Genomic DNA, 18,629 nt, shown 5'->3' with positions numbered 1-18,629 from the left:
ACCTTATTATTATCACTAACTTAATGTTAAAATTACAAATTGAGATTACTAATTGGATGGATAATTGATACATATATTATGTATATAGAGTAGGAAAATAGAAAAAGATGTTTAAAAATCGATCGAATGTGTTGCCTTTTATAGGCCCCATTTCTGTTTTGGTGTGCTCCGCGATCTTGAAGGAATTCTTCTTCACAGCTCTGCGATCGCGGAGTGTTAGATTCCAGCTCACCAACTTTGGCTCCTAGCTTGCTGACGGTTTATAAATATATATATAATATATATATATAATTTTAAGAATTATTTATATATTATATTATATTTATGTGCATAGTTGACTTGTAATTTTAACTCCGTTGCGTTGCGCGTTGAAAGTTGGTTCATGTCCCGGTTTCGGATTTTCGAACGCCTTTTCGTATAATTTAATATCTTGAACTTTGCGTTTTGTAACTTGTACTTTTGTAATTTCTAGATGTTTATATATATATATATATATATTGTACTTTTGAGCTTTTTGGTCGTTTGCGTCTTCAATTAATCGAATCTGTCTTTTGTCTTCACTTTTTATTATTTAAACGAATATCACTTGTAAATAGAACAATTGCAACTAAAAGCTTGTCTTTCTTGAGGGATAATGCTATGAAATATATGTTCGTTTTTAGCATTATCAGTTATCTCGAATCAATCCACGACCCAATGTATACAAGTCTCAGGCTCGATCACAACTCAAAGTATACATATTATTTTGGAATCAACCCCAACCCTGTATAGCTAACTCGAGCATTACTGCATATAGAGTGTCTATGGTTGTTCCAAATAATATATATAGATGAAGTCGATATGATATGTCAAAACATTGTATACGTGTCTATGGTCTATCAAGATTACATAATATATGTTAGAATACATGTATAATACAATATAAGTTAGTTAAGTTATGGTTAGTATAGATTCGTTACTATTTTCACGTAGCTACAACAAGCAAATTTATCCAAAAATTTTTTACTCATAACTTCTTCGTTTTAAATCCGTTTTGAGTGAATCAAGTTGCTATGGTTTCATAATGAACTAAAATTTATGAAAATAAACAGAAAAATTATAAGTTTATAGTCGAAAATACATGTTACAAGTCATTTTTGAAAGAGATTGTCATTTTCGTCGAAAGTACGACATCTTGATGACCATTTTGAAAAACATACTTCCACTTTGAGTTTAACCATGATTTTTGGATATAGTTTCATGTTCATAAGAGATATCATTTTCTCAGAAGAAAAACTTTTAATTTAAAGGTTATCATAGTTTTTAATTATCCAACCCAAAACAGCCCTCGGTTCAACTATGACGGCGTATGTCCGATTTTACGGTGTTCTTCATGTTTCCAAGTTTTAAAACATTAAGTTAGTATATCATATAGATATAGAACATGTGTTTAGTTGATTTTAAAAAGTTAAGTTAGAAGGATTAACTTTATTTGCGAACAAGTTTAGAATTCATTAAACTATGTTCTAGTGGTTACGAATTTAAATCTTTGAATAAGATAGTTATATATATATATATATATATGAATCGAATGATGTTATGAACATCATTACTACATCAAGTATAGTAGGTAAACCTACTGAAAATGATGAGAAATTAACTTGAGCTTCAAAGGATCTTTGATGGCTTGAAAGTTCTTGAAGTAGAATCATGACACGAAAACAAGTTCAAGTAAGATTACTACTTGAATTAAGATTGTTATAGTTATAGAAATTGAATCAAAGTTTGAATATGAGTATTACCTTGAATTAGAAAGAAAAATTACTGAGATAATTTGGATGTTCCTGATCTTTCAAGTGTTCTTAGAGTAGATAATTAGAGAGGATTTGTATGTGAAATTATAGAATGGAAATGATGTAGTAAATGATGGTGGTGGTGGCGTGATTTTATCATGGAAACAAAGGCTTCTCATTTTGTTATTTTGTGTAATAATTCATACTTGAAGACAAGTAATGGTTCCCACATGTTGGTTAATCATTTAAGGCTGCTAAGAGCTGATCATTGAAGTGTATATACCAATAGTATATACATATAGAAGCTGAGTATTGTACGAGTACGAATACGGATTGAATACGAGCAAATAGTGTTTTACTGTAGTAAATAGTGTACTGTAGCAATAGGTTTTTACTGTAGCAAATAGTTTTTTGCTGTAACAAATAGTATTTTACTGTAGCAAAGCGAAAATTTACTGTAGCAAATAGTGTTTTACTGTAGCAAATAGTGTTCTACTGTAGCAAATAGTGTTTTACTTGTAAATCTTTGATTTAATTGTATTTCTTTATATATATATATATATATATAATAAAAACTTACATCATAAAAAATAAAACGATTATATAATTATCACAAGTTATGACGTTCGTGAATCATCGGGCAAACTGAGTGGTCAATTATCTATATGAAACTCATTTCAAATAATCAAGTCTTAACAAGTTCGATTGCTTAACATGTTGGAAACATTTAATCATGTAAATATCAATTTCATTTAATATATAATCATGGAAAAGTTCGGGTCACTACAACTTGTACACCTAATCAGTGTATGCTTAGAAACGGTAAAAGGAAGACGCGTAGCGACTTAGCTATCCGCAGGGTTAAAGCCATATAATCAAGTGCTCATGATAATGTATAATTTCTACGATGCTTTTATTTCAAAAATCTTGTGGCCTAACTTACGATGAATGATACTTAAAATTGATGTTTACGAACTAGAAACTAGACATGGTAATGTCTACAAGCAGTTGAAACAAAAAGAACTTTTTGATGTCCTACTCAGTTGAAACTTGACATCTTACAAACAGTTTAATACTTGACATTTGTTGTATGCAAACTTTTGAGATTAAACCTTGGTGGTTTATACTGATAAATGTTTACTGATTTCTGAATACTGATTTTTGGATACCGATTACCGATAAATGATTTTGAGAACTGATTTTCGACAAATGATTTATGGAAACTGTTTTGTGAAACATATGATGAACTATTTACTTAAACCAGTAGATTCACTCAACTTTATGTTGACCCGTTTTGCATGTTTTATCTCAAGTATTAGTTGCTTCCGCTGTAGAACACTGCTGTTACATGGAAGTCAAGCCAAGTACTGGTATCAGAGCTTTGACTATAGGGAACTAGGATGCATTAGTGTGTCTAACGGTAGGGCACATTAGTGGGTCTAGTCTATAGCCGTATACCCTGAATGAGTATTATACACCATGCTTGCACTGTTTGCTTCAATATGCTACATGTAGGACATTACATCACATACATATACACCCTATACCCATATGATATGGACTTGAACTAAATACTATATCACGAATCACATACGTACACGCGACGCGAGACTTAATTGAAATAACTTGACTACGCTATCTTGAACTTTTGGAGTAATGTCGAATGGAAATGTGAGATAACGTAATGTAATAATCGGGATTACATTACGGTAACTCATATAGAAGTTCCGACATCGCAAAATAAGGAATTGGGAGCGAGTCAAGTAGGTTACTTGGATAAATACCATTAGAACATAAACCGTATAATCTCATATATGAATAGAAATTTACACTGTGCAAATTAACTGTTATTATAACCTATAAAAATCATGTAATCACGTCACAACTCGTCACTACTCGACACTTTGCGTCACCACCGGCCACCACTTAACACTACAAAGACACTGCTTGGAACATACTCATCATCTCATACCACTACTCTTTACTACTTATCATTGCTAACTACTACTCAACGCCGCCTCTCACTGCTAGTCTCGACCGATCACTACTTCTCATTGCATGTCATTACTAGTTACTACTTAATTCTACCCATTGCTACTTACTACTACTAAATACTACTCATCACTACTAGCACCTCCACGATTCACTACTAGCTATTATGTATCACGACTCATTTCTGATATATCTTAGAGGATGAATTCCCTGTAACAGCCGCGCAATCCGTAGTAGATATTGTCTACTTGACTTTCGACTTACCTATCATTCTGCCACCCACAGTTTCACGATTTTACTTTCCAATACTAGTCTAATGGAAGAGGTATTCACACCTTTCCCCATAAAGGGTATTCCGTTCTTCTCCCCCGCCGATGTGGGACAAGTTTGATAACTCACCCTGCTTTCAACATCAACTTTAATAAAGTTTTTCACGAGTTCGTTCTTACTCAATGATCATAATGTTTATATACTTTCAACACTGGTGCTTATGGAAGCTTTATCGCTAGAGAATTCCGTCACAACATTTAGAATCCAATATCTTCCTTAGACAACTCGTACTCTATAGAACTATTAAACTGGAAAGTTTTGACCTCGTGGTTAGAACAGACTATTTACTGAGGTTGTTGCAACTAGAAGGCTAGTCGAATTCCTCTTACTGGCAATGAATCAATGATGGTGTATGGAGAGAAGAATAGTACACCGTTGTGTTACATTAAATCGCTCGAAGGTCCAGAAGTACATGAGATAAGGATGTCTCGCAATTCTGGCACATGTGAGCAAAGTTGAATCAGCAGTTAAGAGACTCGAATATGTACCAACCGTTAGAAATTTTCCTTAAGGTCCTTCCGAGAGAATTACCGTATCTTCCACTGCATAGAGACGTAGAATTTCAGATTGACTTAAGGCCGAAAGCGGCACCTGTAGCGCACACCATATAGACTTGCGCCTTCAGAATTGCAAGAGCTGTTTAGTCAGTTACAAGAGCGTTTAAACAAGAGATTCATTCGACCGAGTTCTTCACCATGGAGAGCTCCTGTTCTTTTTCTAAAGAAAAAAGATGGATCTATGAGACTCTGTATCGATTACAGCGAACTGAATAAGCTGACTATCAAGAATAGATATCCGTTACTGAGGATCGATGATTTGTTTGATCATCTGCAAGGATCGGGATGTTACTCTAAGATTGATCTGAGGTCAGGATACCATCAGATGAGAGTAAAGGAGACAGATATACTGAAGACAGCGTTTAGAACAAGCTATGGACATCATGAATTTACCGTAATGCACTTTGGATTGACGAACGCACTGGCTATATTCATGGACCTCATGAACCGTGTGTGTAAGCCATATCTAGACAAGTTTGTCATTGGGTTTATTGATGATATTCTGGTATATTCTAAGGATGAGGAAGAACATGAACAACATCTCCGTTTGCTACTTGAGATGCTCAGGAAAGAGTAGTTGTACGCGAAAGTTTCGAAGTGTGATTTCTGGCTACAAGAAGTTCAATTTTTGGGGCATATCAGAGGTGTCAATGGTATTCAAGTTGATCCTACGAAGATAGAAACGATCAAGAAGTGGGAGACTCCTAAGCTGCTAACACGGGTTCGGTAATACTTGGGTCTCACCGGTTATTACAGGAGATTCATTGACGAATTTTCTACTATTGCCCGACCGTTAACAACATTGACTCACAAGGGTAAAAAGTATGAGTGAACTGAGCAACATGAGTCTGCATTTTAGTTGTTAAAATAGAAATGGACTACTGCTTCGATTTTGTCTTTACCCGAGGGAAATGAGGACTTCGTGATTTACTGTGATGCTTCACGATAGGGTTTTGGTTGCGTGTTAATGCAATGGAAGAAAGTGATCGCCTATGGATCACGACAACTGAAGGTACATAAACAGAATTACACGACACACAATTTGGAACTTGATGATGTGGTCTTTGCACTGAAGATCTGGAGATACTACTTGTATGGTACTAAGTTTACTGTTTTCACCAATCACAAGAACTAGCAATATATTTTCGATCAGAAACAGCTCAACGTGAGGCAGAGACGTTGGGTATAATTATTGAACGACTACGACTGCGAGATTTGCTATCACCCTGGCAAGGCTAATGTCGTTTCAGATGCCTTAAATAGGAAAGAGAAGGCTAAACCTCTCCGAGTTAGAGCGCTGAATATGACTGTCTGAACGAACTTTACTTCTCAGATACGCGATGCACAACTTGAGGCATTAAAAGAAGGGAACATTGCTACTGAGTCACTTAGAGGACTGGATAAGAAATTTTCCATCTGAGAAGATGGAACCCGATACTTTGTAGACAGAATCTGGGTATCAAAGTTTGATGGATTAAGGGAAATAGTGTTAGATGAGGCACACAAGACAAGATATTCTATTCACCCTGGATTTGACAAGATGTATCAAGATCTTAAGGTACTGTACTGGTGGCCTAATATGAAAGCCGATATTGCTACCTATGTTGGTAAGTGCTCGATATGTGCTAAAGTTGAGGCAGAACATCAGAAACCATCAGGACTGCTGACACATCCGGAGATTCCCTAGTGGAAATGGGAATGTATTGAAATGGACTTCATTACTAAGTTACCCAAGACTGTGGGAGGTTACGATACGATTTGGTTTATTGTTGATCGTCTCACAAAGTCAGCTCATTTTCTACCGATTAAGGAAATGGATAAGATGGAGAAGTTGGCATAGATTTACATCAAAGAAGTGGTTTCCCGACATGGGGTGCCGATATCCATTATTTCTGACAGAGGCAGCAGATTTACTTCTAGGTTCTGGCAAACATTACAGGATGCAATGGGAACTCGTTTTGACATGAGTACAGCATATCACCCATAAACTGATGGTCAGAGCAAGAGAACCATCCAAATGCTATAAGACATGCTGAGAGCGTGTGTTATAGATTTAGTAAATGGATGGGATAAGCATCTATCACTAGTAGAATTCTCGTACAACAACAGTTACCATGCGAGCATAAAGGACGCGCCTTTTGAAGCACTTTATGGCAGAAAGTGTAGATCTCCCGTATGTTGGACAGAACTAGGGGATAGCAACTGAATGGTCCCGAGATCTTACATGAAACAACTGAGAAGATCGTACATATTTAAGAGAGACTGAAGACGGCTCGAAGTCGACAAAAGAGTTATGCCGACGTTAGAAGGCGAGATTTGGAATTTCAGGCTGGAGACAAAGTTATGCTTAAGGTATCATCTTGGAAGGGTGTAGTGCATTTTGGTAAACGAGGAAAGCTAAGTCCAAGATACATTGGACCATTTGAGATTACCGAAAGAATTGGTAGCGTACAAACTGAAACTATCGCAAGAACTCAGCGAAATTCATGACACTTTCAATGTTTCTAACTTCAAGGAATGCTTATCAGACAAAAGTTTAGTGATTCCTTTAGAAGAGATACAAGTTGATCCCAAGCTTCATTCTTTCGAAGAACCTATTGAGATCGTGGAGCGTGAGGTCAAGCAGCTAAAGCAAAGCAGAATTCTGATAGTTAAAGTTTGATGGAACGCCCGTAGAGGACCAGAATTCACGTGGGAGCATGAAGATCAGATGAGACTAAAATATCCGCAACTGTTTCCTGAGGAGACGACTTCGGCGGACATGCACTAAAATTTCGGGACGAAATTTTCAATAACGGGTGAGTAATGTAACAACCTGACTTTTTCCGTTAAATACTTAACGACCGTTAGTTAAATTCTATAAATTTATACGCCATAAATTTTTCTTATAAAATACTATTTTTAATATGTGCTACATATTACATGATTCCATACTTTGGTTTAGAAGTATGCGAGAAACTTAGAAAATGCAAGAAAAACGTACGGTTGATGAAAATCGGAAAAAACGTCTTTAAGACAACGAAACGATTGATAATTCACTTTTAATAATTATTTTATATAATTATTATGCTTTAAAGATACTTTTAATTTATTAGAAGTTTTATAAATTTAAAACGCGTAGAATTCGCTAAAACGCTCTGTTAACGTTCCAGCTTTTGGTTTTGGTTAACGACACTTAGCAACGAATTAAATAATTATTAAGATAAATAATTATTCCATGTATTTTATAAAATTAGAAATATTTCATAATTAATAAAATTTAATTTAATTCAAGAATCCGAAGGATTTAACGTTTAGTGATTCGGTTCGCGTTTTCGGTTAACGAATTATGGGAACGAGCCTAGATATTTAACTAACAACTTTTGTGAACCCAATGTCACATCTTTTCAGACCCATTCGGCCAACCATGTGCCATTAGTCCATCCCTCATTTTTAATTATGGCCCGGTTTGCTTAATTGGCCCAAACTACCATCCTTTAAGCCCTAAACCCAACTTAAACCCTCATTTAACAAAAAATAAAGCAAGACTTCTTCATCCTCCCAAAAGCCACAACTAATACAGCCCCAAAAGCCTCCATAATGGTCGACATATTTCTAGGATCAAGATCACATCAATTTCTTGCTTGATTGCTAAATCGTTTACGAATTCGTGATCCTCTCATCGTTCTCTACCCGTACATACTTGTAATTTGTGTTTTTAAAGTATAATTAATAACCCTAACTTTTTAGATTAGTTTTTATTTCAATTACATAGTGTATTAATGTCTAGTGCTCAATTGATTGCGGTTAGAGTCGTTGTTCGTCGTTAATTTGCTCGATTGTTGTCGTTTACATGAATCACGAATTTGATTGTTATGAATCTGAATATATAATTTTATGTACTGGTCTTGTATTGTATTTATATGGATAGATCTCGAAAAATTAATAAATTTGGATTTTGATTTTGCATGATTTCGTTATTGTATGCTTAAGTTATGATCAATCAAAGTTTTGGTTAGGGTTTTGCATGCTATACGAATTTTCTGGATTATATGCTTTATGAATTGGTCATTAAAAAGACAAACATTGAATTCCTTGTTAAAAATTACTCAAGCTGGACTCAAGAATCGTGTCAAAAGGTTTTGTATTGCTCTCGGTGTGATAAAATAAAATTTGATGTTTCATAATGATCTAAAACTGTTTTCGTAGTCACGGGAAATGACCTCACATGAATTATAAGTTGATTGAGACTTTGACCTTATGGAATATGATTACTTATATGTTCCTAAGCATGTTACATTTGTATGATAGCTTCTGAAAATGTGATTTTCTATGTGTTTTACGTTACGCCAAATGACATGTCTGATTGTTGTTCAAAAACTGAAGGTCTGAATTCATTGAATTAACTGTACAAACTGGCTACATGCAAGTCTTTGGTTATTTTACCACTAAAGTTTTGAAGTGTCTGGAGTAATCTCCAATTGGCCGTTTATTAAAAGCTATTTTCAATATTAAATGAGAATTTTTCTAAAACGGATGTGCGTGCAGAAACTGATTTGATAAACCGTAACTAGACCCTTTCTGAAACCTGACTTGTAGACATCGTATGAGACCTTGGCTAGGCTGTTTCAGTAGACATCGTATGAGTCTACTTTCGATGCCATGCGATAAATTGCGTACGTGTACTTGACAAACTATAAGCTATGACATGTTACTTGACTTAGGATTGACATGTTGACCAATTTTGCATGACCTACTGAGATTTTTGACTTTAGTTGACCACTTTGACCGAGTTGAATTTTTGTTTGACTTTGGTTAACTTTTGTTGACTTGCATTAACTAGTTGACTTTTACTTGCTTATTGTGTCAGTCTGAGCACTAGAACTATGAGTACACTATGGGTTGACATAGTGTGACCTATGTATTTATTTAAGATGACTTATTTGCTTAGGTTGTGTTTTACGGTCGTGACTGTCCAACTACCGTACCATTTTACTAAGAGTTTATTGTGCTTTGCAAAGGTGAGTCTACAGTCCCTTTTTCATCAAAATTTTTGGGATGAGATACATGCTGAAATGCCCCATTCATATCGATTATAAACGTTACATAATAATTGATTTCATTGCGAGGTATTTGACCTCTATATGATACACTTTTACAGACATTGCATTCGTTTTAAAAGACAAACTTTCATTACATCGAAAGTTGACAGGCATGCAAACCATTTTATAATAACCAAAACTATAAATGACCTAATCTGTCATTTACTTAATAATAATCTTTATTGAACTCAACAATCTTGAATGCAACGTCTTTTGAAATATGTCATGAATGACTCCAAGTAATATCTTTAAAATGAACAAATGCACAGCGGAAGATTTCTTTCAATCCTGAGAATAAACATGTTTTCAAGTGTCAACCAAAAGGTTGGTGAGTTCATTAGTTTATCGTAATCAATCATTTCTATAATTTTAATAGACCACAAGATTTCATATTTTCATTTCTCATAAACATCATGCATGCATATAGCCATCTGCATAAAAATCATTCATATGGATTGAACACCTGGTAACCGACATTAACCATAATGCATAGAATATCCCCACAGACATCGACGTCTGTATAATAATAATCTCGAAGTACTAAAGCCATCCATAGACATGAATGGGGGTTGTTAGGCCCAATAGATCTATCTTTAGGATTCGCGTCAATTAGGGGTCATTTCCCTTATTCTTAAGTTACCAGACTTGAAGGGCGATATTCGATTTCGATAATCCAACCATAGAATGTAATTTTCGAGTACTTGTGTCTATTTCGTCAAACATTTATAAAACAGAGCATGTATTCTTAGTCCCAAAAATATATATTGGAAAAGTATTTAAAAAGGGAGCAAATGAAACTCACGATACGATATTTTGTAGTAAAAAGATGCATCTGACGATACTGAACAATGCAGGGTTGGCCTCGAATTCACGAACCTATATCAGTATATATATATATATATATATATATATATATATATATATATATATATATATATATATATATATATATATGTATATATGTATATATATGTATATATATATGTGTGTGTGTGTATATATATATATATATATATATATATTAATACATATAATCGTAATCGAATAAATTTATATATTATATCTTAAATTATATATGTTATATATTTAAATTGGTATATATTTAATATAGTTAATATTTATATAGTTTTTTATATACATATGATTAATATTATATTAAAAATCAACAATTTGTTATATGTAAATATTTACATAAATAATCTTAATATATATAATTAGATGTATTATGGCAGTTGTAAATAATATACTCTTATATAGAAAATATTTATTTGTTTTAATAATATTATTAATATGAAGGTAATAATGATAATAATAATAATAATAATAATAATAATAATAATAATAATAATAATAATAATAATAATAATAATAATAATAATAATAATAATAATGATACTAATAATAATCTAAATGATAATTTTATTCATAATATAAATTTTGATAACAAAAAAAAAAGATAATAATAATAGTAATAATGATAATTATAAAAATAATGATTTTCTAATAATAATAATACTAATATTTATATTAATAACTATAATGATAATAATACTACAAATAATAATACTAATACTTATGATAATAATAATAATAATACATATATTAATAATAATAATAATAATACTAATAATAATAATATCTATACTTAATAATAATAATAATAATAATAATAATAATAATAATAATAATAATAATAATAATAATAATAATAATAATAATAATAATAATAATAATAATAATATCAATAATAATAAAGTGATAAGATTTATACCATCCTAATATCATTATCATCATGGACAATCATCACATATATCAATATCATCATCATCATCAGGATATCATCATTGATATCATTTACGTATCATCATGATCTTATTACTACACCATCATTCATTAACCCGTATCATCATAATATCCATCATCTTAATCATAATCATAATCATAATCATAACTATAACATAATCATAATCATAATATAATCATAATCATATCATAATCATAATCATAATCATATCATAATCATAATCATATCATAATCATAATCATTTCATAATCATAATCATCTAAACGCTTCACTATCATCTTCATCATTCATCCACAACCTCAAATCATAATCATTCGGGAATCAACTTCGACCTCCGTCATCACTAACATAACCCTCGAATATCATTATTCTAATAACATCATAATCATCATGTGATTACATGTATCTCGAACATCCTTCTTAACTCATTCCATCATCATTTTAACAAACCTTTTGGCCCAACCGAAGAAACTAGTCCTCGGCCCAATCAACATAAATAATTTACCCTGTCCAATAAAGAAGAATCATAATAGTCCGTTAAAAATTAATATGACCCAATGCAAAATTGGTAGCCCAACCTTACTCTCGGTCCAACAACAACCTTTTAATAATCTGGTTATAATGAAATAATAGCAGCCAGTAACATTTTATATCTAAGTTGCACAAGTGGGGTTTATCATTATTGTATTTGTCGGCCACAAAGAAAAGTTGCAGTCCTTTACGTCGATAAAAAAATGCAGCTGTAGTAGCAGTTTTGTTGGTACAAAGGAGAAGAGAGAAGAAACCTAAAGTAGGAGAAAATTTGCAGTAGGTGTAGCTGTGGTTGTCCATGGTTGTTGTGTCGAGACAGGAGTCGAATAGTGAACCAGAAGTAAGTAATTGCAACAGCAATTTGTTTTTACATGGTGGCGGTTTTTGGTTGTCACGAAGAAGAAGAAAAAAAAAGAAGGTGACTTGTATGGTGACGGATGGTTGTTTATGGTAGTTGTGGTGGTGATCACATGAGAGAGATAATAGATGAAAGATGATGGTAGCGGTGTTCTTAATAATTAATAATTAATAATACAAATACTAATAATAATAATAATAATAATAATAATAATAATAATAATAATAATAATAATAATAATAATAATAATAATAATAATAGAATTAATAATAATAAGAATAATAATAATAATACTAATATGATGATATTAATAATAACAATATTGATGATTTTAATAAGTTTCATAATAATTAATAATAATGATAATAATAATAAAAATGATAATAATAATATTATTAAGGATACTAATAATAATACTATTTATAATAATATTAATATAATTAATGATAATAATAATAATAATAATAATAATAATAATAATAATAATAATAATAATAATAATAATAATAATAATAATAATAATAATAATAATAATAATAATAATAATAATAATAATAATAATAATAATATAACAACTTATACATATCTATTTACACATAATTGTTCGTGAATCGTCGAGAGCAGTCAAAGGGTAATACATGAACAGAGTTCAAAGTTTTTGAGACTTTCACATTACAGACTTTGCTTATCGTGACGAAATCATATAAAGATTAATTTTAAATTTGGTCGAAAATTTCCGGGTCGTCACAGTATGATAGGACCCTTGACACATGAATATCAATGAGTGTGAAGATTAGCCATTAAGATTTAGAGAGAAAGTCAATCAGTCAAGATTGACTTTCCACGGCTCTCTTGAAATCTCTACATAATAGTGGCTAAACTTAGCTAATCTAGGGTGCCTTGGATCCTTTATATAGCCTCGTATAAAGGATCCTCCATAAGGCTAGGGAAACTCGTATTACACCTTTCCTGGGGTTCTAACAATCTTCTCCCAGGAGTGAGACGGGTTTCCAAAAATTAACTCCCTAGTAAACATACAACATTACAAGGAAAGAATCAACTATTCCTAACTAACTCCCCCCCCCCCTGTAGTGACCCGAACTTTTCCATGTTTATATATATTAATTGAGATTGATATTTACATGATTAAATGTTTCCAACATGTTAAGCAATCAAACTTGTTAAGACTTGATTAATTAAAATATGTTTCATATAGACAATTGACCACCCAAGTTGACCGGTGATTCACGAACGTTAAAACTTGTAAAAACTATACGATGACATATATATGGTTATATATATAGTTAACATTTTTTTATTATAAGTATGTATCTCATTAGGTATTTTAACAATGAGTTATATACATAAAAATGAGACTATTAATTTAAGAAACTCGAAAACGATATATATAACGATTATCGTTATAACAACGTCTTACTAGGTACATATGAATCATATTAAGATATTGATACACTTGGTTAATTATGTTAAATGATAAGTAAATATATTATTAAGTGTATTAACAATGAAATACATATGTAAAAATAAGACTACTAACTTAATGATTTCGAAACGAGACATATATGTAACGATTATCGTTGTAACGACATTTAACTGTATATACATCATACTAAGATATATTATATATCATAATATCATGATAATATAATAATATAACATCTCATTTGTTATAATAAATAATGGGTTAACAACATTCAACAAGATCGTTAACCTAAAGGTTTCAAAACAACATTTACATGTAACGACTAACGATGACTTAACGACTCAGTTAAAATGTATATACATGTAGTGTTTTAATATGTATTCATACACTTTTGAAAGACTTCAAGACACTTATCAAAATACTTCTACTTAACAAAAATGCTTACAATTACATCCTCGTTCAGTTTCATCAACAATTCTACTCGTATGCACCCGTATTCGTACTCGTACAATACACAGCTTTTAGATGTATGTACTATTGGTATATACACTCCAATGATCAGCTCTTAGCAGCCCATGTGAGTCACCTAACACATGTGGGAACCATCATTTGGCAACTAGCATGAAATATCTCATAAAATTACAAAAATATGAGTAATCATTCATGACTTATTTACATGAAAACAAAATTACATATCCTTTATATCTAATCCATACACCAACGACCAAAAACACCTACAAACACTTTCATTCTTCAATTTTCTTCATCTAATTGATCTCTCTCAAGTTCTATCTTCAAGTTCTAAGTGTTCTTCATATATTTTACAAGTTCTAGTTACATAAAATCAAGAATACTTTCAAGTTTGCTAGCTCACTTCCAATCTTGTAAGGTGATCATCCAACCTCAAGAAATATTTGTTTCTTACAGTAGGTTATCATTCTAATACAAGGTAATAATCATATTCAAACTTTGGTTCAATTTCTATAACTATAACAATCTTATTTCAAGTGATGATCTTACTTGAACTTGTTTTCGTGTCATGATTCTGCTTCAAGAACTTCGAGCCATCCAAGGATCCGTTGAAGCTAGATCCATTTTTCTCTTTTTCAGTAGATTTATCCAAGGAACTTAAGGTAGTAATGATGTTCATAACATCATTCAATTCATACATATAAAGCTATCTTATTCGAAGGTTTAAACTTGTAATCACTAGAACATAGTTTAGTTAATTCTAAACTTGTTCGCAAACAAAAGTTAATCCTTCTAACTTGACTTTTAAAATCAACTAAAAACATGTTCTATATCTATATGATATGCTAACTTAATGATTTAAAACCTGGAAACACGAAAAACACCGTAAATCCGGATTTACGCCGTCGTAGTAACACCGCGGGCTGTTTTGGGTTAGTTAATTAAAAACTATGATAAACTTTGATTTAAAAGTTGTTATTCTGAGAAAATGATTTTTATTATGAACATGAAACTATATCCAAAAATTATGGTTAAACTCAAAGTGGAAGTATGTTTTCTAAAATGGTCATCTAGACGTCGTTCTTTCGACTGAAATGACTACCTTTACAAAAATGACTTGTAACTTATTTTTCCGACTATAAACCTATACTTTTTCTATTTAGATTCAAAAAATAGAGTTCAATATGAAACCATAGCAATTTGATTCACTCAAAACGGATTTAAAATGAAGAAGTTATGGGTAAAACAAGATTGGATAATTTTTCTCATTTTAGCTACGTGAAAATTGGTAACAAATCTATTCCAACCATAACTTAATCAACTTGTATTGTATATTATGTAATCTTGAGATACCATAGACACGTATACAATGTTTCGACCTATCATGTCGACACATCTATATATATTTCGGAACAACCATAGACACTCTATATGTGAATGTTGGAGTTAGCTATACAGGGTTGAGGTTGATTTCAAAATATATATAGTTTGAGTTGTGATCAATACTGAGATACGTATACACTGGGTCGTGGATTGATTCAAGATAATATTTATAAATTTATTTCTGTACATCTAACTGTGGACAACTAGTTGTAGGTTACTAACGAGGACAGCTGACTTAATAAACTTAAAACATCAAAATATATTAAAAGTGTTGTAAATATATTTTGAACATACTTTGATATATATGTATATATTGTTATAGGTTCGTGAATCAACCAGTGGCCAAGTCTTACTTCCCGACGAAGTAAAAATCTGTGAAAGTGAGTTATAGTCCCACTTTTAAAATCTAATATTTTTGGGATGAGAATACATGCAGGTTTTATAAATGATTTACAAAATAGACACAAGTACGTGAAACTACATTCTATGGTTGAATTATCGAAAACGAATATGCCCTTTTTATTAAGTCTGGTAATCTAAGAATTAGGGAACAGACACCCTAATTGACGCGAATCCTAAAGATAGATCTATTGGGCCTAACAAACCCCATCCAAAGTACCGGATGCTTTAGTACTTCGAAATTTATATCATATCCGAAGGGTGTCCCGGAATGATGGGGATATTCTTATATATGCATCTTGTTAATGTCGGTTACCAGGTGTTCACCATATGAATGACTTTTATCTCTATGTATGGGATGTGTATTGAAATATGAAATCTTGTGGTCTATTATTATGATTTGATATATATAGGTTAAACCTATAACTCACCAACATTTTTGTTGACGTTTTAAGCATGTTTATTCTCAGGTGATTATTAAGAGCTTCCGCTGTCGCATACTTAAATAAGGACGAGATTTGGAGTCCATGCTTGTATGATATTGTGTAAAAACTGCATTCAAGAAACTTATTTTGTTGTAACATATTTGTATTGTAAACCATTATGTAATGGTCGTGTGTAAACAGGATATTTTAGATTATCATTATTTGATAATCTACGTAAAGCTTTTTAAAACCTTTATCTATGAAATAAAGGTTATGGTTTGTTTTAAAAATGAATGCAGTCTTTGAAAAACGTCTCATATAGAGGTCAAAACCTCGCAACGAAATCAATTAATATGGAACGTTTTTAATCAATAAGAACGGGACATTTCAGTTGGTATCAGAGCGTTGGTCTTAGAGAACCAGAAAATTTGCATTAGTGTGTCTTATCGAGTTTGTTAGGATGCATTAGTGAGTCTGGACTTCGACCGTGTTTTCTTTAAAAATGATTGCTTAACATTTTTGTTGGAAACTATATATTTTTAACATATGAATATTATGTGATATATTAATCTCTTATCGTGTTTGATATTATGTGATAGATGTCTACCTCTAGAACAAGTCCCATTGACTCACCTAATAATAATGAAGAGTCAAATGTAAATTGGAATGATTCGTGGACTGATTCACAAGTTCCCGAAGAGGAACCGGAAGAAGAGTCGGAACCGGAAGAAGAATCGGAACCGGAAGAAGAATCGGAACCGGATGAAGAAATAGAACCGGTGGGGAAAATAATAAAACGGTTAAGTAAAAGAAAATCCTCAACCAACCGACCAAGGTTAATTATGGTCAATGGTGTTTCCGCCAAGGAAGCAAAATATTGGGAGGATTACCAATTCTCCGATGAATCGGATTCCGACGAGAATTCCGATGATGTTATAGAAATTACCCCAACTGAATTTAAAAAGGCAAAAGAAAATAATAAGGGAAAGGGCATAAAAATAGAGAAATCTAATTCCAACCCCGATGAACTTTATATGTATCGTCAACCCCCGAAGTCCTTAAGTTGTAACAATGACCTGGGAACCTCTAAACCACCAGGTTTTTCTAAACCAATGTGGAAAATTATGGCTCGTATTAGGGGAACATCATATATCCCTAGAAACCTGGCAAAACGAACCAAAACCGAAGAAGAAGAAACGAGCGAGTCGAAATAAGATAGTTGTATTCGTGTGGTGTAATATATGTAATATAGTGTGCTTATGCTTTATGATATATGTAAAAATTGCTTGTATTAATAAGTATTTTTTTATGAATCTAACTCTTGTCTATTTTACAGTTTAAAAACACAAAATGGATAGACAACCCAATATTTTAAGAGACCTACCCGGAGACAAGATTGATGAAATCTTGTCTAGAGTCGGTCAGAATTCCTCGGCACAACTATTTAAGGCGAGATCAGTTTGTAAGACATTCGAAGAACGTTCCAAGAATGTCTTGGTTTATAAGAGACTTTCGTTTGAAAGATGGGGGATATCACATTGGGAAACCCATAAGTTACGATGTGTTTACTTTGACGCATATATTGCGGGGAACCCAAATGCTATTTTACGCAACGGGTTAAGAAATTATTTTGACTCAATATATCCGAATATTGGACTTCGTGATTTAGAAAAAGCGGCTAACATGCAACATAAAGAATCATGTTATGCTTACGGATTAGTAATGTTCGCTTCTCACCAAAGTGAGAACAAGAACATCGGGCTACAACTATTAAACAAAACGTTTCCACAAGTGACGGAGTCGGTAATTGGGGTAAGAAATGAGGTTTTTAGATTGTTACGGGACTGTTGGACATTACGTAACCCTCGTCCCTTTGACGACGTTACAACACGCTGTCTTATCAACGGCCATAACGGTTATGTTCCACAAGACCAAGGATGGGAAGTAATCCTAGTAAAACCAGAATGCATGACTTGTTTCTGGACATATGAATTACGTGTCTTTATTGCCTTTGTTGAACGACTTGTGTACTAGCTAGAATTATCTTCACAACCATCTTGTATCAAATTTATTGTGTGCTAT

The sequence above is a fragment of the Rutidosis leptorrhynchoides genome, chromosome 2 (genome assembly GCF_046630445.1).
Source record: "Rutidosis leptorrhynchoides isolate AG116_Rl617_1_P2 chromosome 2, CSIRO_AGI_Rlap_v1, whole genome shotgun sequence".
Lineage (NCBI taxonomy): Eukaryota > Viridiplantae > Streptophyta > Magnoliopsida > Asterales > Asteraceae > Rutidosis > Rutidosis leptorrhynchoides.
This window is presented reverse-complemented; position numbering follows the sequence as displayed.